The following is a 3,762-nucleotide window of genomic DNA, read 5'->3' as shown; positions in this document are numbered from 1 at the left end:
GAACACACACCCAGCAGCCTCTACCCATTAACTGGAATCGGCAAACAAGTTGAAATCTGTTTTCAACTTTTGTTCTAGACACTATAACCCTCTTCTCTCGGTTCATATCAATATAGGTATCATTCAATACTCCCACTTCTACATCTCATCTCCTCACACTGACACCACAGCTCTGTCAGGAGAGAGCTGCAGAGATGGTGAGATCATGGGGGAGACCAGAAATGTCTCAGGAGACTATTGGGTTGACAGTTAATCATCATCCTTAACCGAATGAACCACCTGTCATCTCCTAAGGAAATTCCTGTCCTTGTGAAAGTTTGGGCAAATTTGGTCTAGAGTAAGACCCTATAGGCTATGCCAAAGGTCTACTGCAGTCATGGACAAGTCATTTTATCCCAGTTTGAAGTATTTAGTAAAAAATAAAAATTGTTGTTAGATGCCATCAAGGTGGCTATGACTCATATTGTTGTTGTTACTCTGTGCCATCAAGTTGAGGATGACTCACAGAACTCCAGGCACTACAGAGCTGAGCCCTGTCCTATCCTTCTCCACTCTTATCACTCCAAACACACTTGAACGCATAGCCCCAGTCACGGTATCAGCCCATCTGTACCATCCTCATCATCTCCAGTATACTCAAGCCCATTTATAATCACTGTGTTGATCCAACTTGTTGCAAGTAGGAAAATAAAAATATGGATACATATAAAAAAAATAAATTAATCTCTTACCCATACATAATTTTCTTAAATTTGAGACTCTACACATACAAAACTGAAATAGATGCTCAAAGATATTTTTAGGTTCACATAAAAAAAAGTGAATTTGTTAACTTTCCCAATCATTTCTTGCCACAGGATGAAAATCTGTAATAATTAACTACTTAATATTTATAAGTCACTTTCTAAAGGGAAGTTGCATAAATAAAATATACTCTTAATTAGGGCAAGTTCTTTTTAAAACAAAAAAAGAAATTAAGAGGCTAATGTGTATACTAAAATGTTATATTTTCCTGGATTCTTTGACCACGCTAATGACTCTATGGGTAAGGTTAATGAGAAAATTACTTTTTTTGTTGTACAACTTACGCACCATCAAGATGGTTTCCTTTTATCAACTCAAGAACTATTAGTATTTAATCATCTTTGAAAATAGCTTAAATTTGGAAGATCTGAAATAGAGTCATCATCACAGTCAATAAAAGTATTGAGTGGCAAGAAGCTGAACGCTCTGCAATCCCAGAGGTATATAGTTTGAATCCACCAGATGCTCTGCTGGAGAAGGAGGGGCAATCTCCTCCTGTACCAGTCAGATAAGATTTGATGGTACACACACACACACACACACACACACAAAATAATAAAATAAAATTTAAAAAACTATTGAGATGCCACCAAAAAATGAAAGTTAATAAAAACAAAAGAGTATCTCAGTAAGTGTGTGCATGTGTGTATGAATGTGAAAAAGAAGAAACCGGTAGGTAGGTAGGTAGGTACATAGGTAGATACAGACGAAGCATAACAACAAATATGTCAGGATTATCACAAAGATATTAGCTTTGTAGTACATTGTTGTGTGCTGTCAAGTCAGAACTGACCCATACCTGACCCTCCAGCAGGTTTCCAGGGGGAGTTAGCACACAGGAAGAGACTGCCCATTCTTCTCCCGTAGAACAGCTAGTAGATTTAAAGATTTTTACTTCGAGATTGCAGCTCAACTTCTTGCCACTAGGCCACCAGAGATTTACGAAATACTTGATATTTACAAGCCACTAAATTTTGCTTAAGCCAAAAATGTCTTTAATAGCCTAAGTTCGGTAAATTGTATTATCAAAGGTAGTAATGCAATCACTTCATCTAGTTCCATCATTGCTGCCACCTTTCTTAAGAAAGGAGACTCGGGGGGCCAAGATGAAGTATCTGCAGGTCCTGAAACGCGGGCTACAGCAGATCAGCGGCCATGGCGGCCTCCGCAGCTACTTAAGATGTTTTCTTCAGGGCAAATGACGTGAGGGTCGGTACTTTAGTAGGGGAAGATAAATATGGAAACAAATACTATGAAGACAACAAGCAGGTTTTTGGTCGTCACCAATGGGTTATATATACTACCGAAATGAATGGCAGAAACTCATACTGGGATGCCTCCTGAATGGCACCGTTGGCTTCACTGTATGACCAACGACCCTCCAACAACAAAGCCACCTATTGCTCATAAGGTCATTTGGACGCACCATAGTTTCAACGAGTCCAGCACCCCAGAACAATATGTATCTTATTCCACCACAAGAAAGAAGATTCACGAGTAGGTCTCACCTTCAGCACCTAACAAGTAAAGACAATGAAAAACAATGTAAATATGTAAAAATAAAGGCATTTTCTTATAATTGCACTTTGATTCTTGCTATTAACCTGATTAAAGTTGCTTGCCTAAAAGAAAAAAAGAAGGAAGAGAGACTCTCTTTGTGTTTTAAAAAGAATTTAATTCTGTAAGTTAAAACCCTAGATCCATAGCATAGAAACTTATTCTGAAAGAAAAAAAAAATCCCAATTTTCTATTCAGAAGAAACATCTTACACTAATTCAAAGAGCAGAAAGGTAAGAGTTGCTGAAAAGTTAGTATTTGTCAGCATATATATTGAGTTGTTTTCTATTCAGCTATAATAAAATAGAAGCTCTCTATACAAAATAGAACCTCTACACAGCTGCACTGGTGGCCTAGTGGGTAGGGAGTTACACCACTAACCCAAAGTTGGTAACTCTCTAAGGGTTCATATTTACCAGCAGCTCTAAGAAAGAAAGATGGGCAATCTCCTGTGTGATTTACAGTCTCTTAGAACCCACTGACACTGGTACAATAACAGGCACATAGACCAATGGAACAGAATTGAGAACCCAATGGACTCAGGTATCTATGGTCACCTGATATTCAACAAGGAAATAAATCCTAACAAATGGGGAAATGACAACCTCTTCAACAAATGGTGCTGGCAAAATCAAACTGCTACCTCCAGAAATCTGAAACAGAATCCACATCTCACACCATAAACAAAAATCAACTCAAGGTCGATCAGAGACCTGGAAGTAAAGCCCAAAACCATAAAGTTCATCAGAGACAAAGTAGGATCAAGCTTAGACATCCTAGTCTATGGTATAAAGAGAGTGCCAAATACAGTCAGAAATGCACAATCTGGAAAGGATAAAATTGATGAAAGGGACTTTCTAAAGATTAAATCACTGTACACATCAAAAATATTTTCCAACAGAGAGAAAAGAAAACCTACTGACTGGGAAAAAACATTTGGCAATACCATTTCAGACAAGGGTCTCATATAAAAAGTTTACAGAATCTATAGGGCTGCCACAAGTAAAAGACTGATAACCCAATTACAAAATGGGCAAAAGGCATGGAAAGAATTTTCACAGAGGAAGATATGTGGGTGGCCAACAGACACATGAAGAAATACTCCAAATCATTGGCAATAAAAGAAATGCAAATCAAAATGACAATGAGATATCATCTCACCCCAGGAGCAGTGGAAAAGTTTAACAGGACAGCAAATAATAAATGTTGGAGAGGATGTAGCAAGATAGGAACTCTTATGCATTGTTGTGAAATTGTAAAATGGTACAACCACTCTGGAAGACAGTTTGGTGCTTCCTCAGAAAGCTGAACAGAGAAATTCCATATGACCCACTTATTCTATTGCTTGAAATATACCCTGAGAAAATGATAATTGAGGCACAAATGGAGACTCATACTCCC

At 37.9% G+C, this 3,762-nt stretch overlaps 1 pseudogene; it reads left to right on the top strand.

The window, feature by feature from the left end:
* The first annotated feature begins 1,910 nt into the window (after positions 1–1,910).
* LOC102854978 lies at positions 1,911–2,332 on the top strand (annotated as a pseudogene).
* Positions 2,333–3,762: the final 1,430 nt, after the last annotated feature.

This window comes from Elephantulus edwardii, unplaced genomic scaffold, assembly GCF_000299155.1.
Source record: "Elephantulus edwardii isolate Elephantulus edwardi_28Jun2011 unplaced genomic scaffold, EleEdw1.0 scaffold00001, whole genome shotgun sequence".
NCBI lineage: Eukaryota > Metazoa > Chordata > Mammalia > Macroscelidea > Macroscelididae > Elephantulus > Elephantulus edwardii.
Note: the sequence above shows the minus strand (reverse complement) of the source record. Positions and strands in the feature narration are given on the sequence as shown.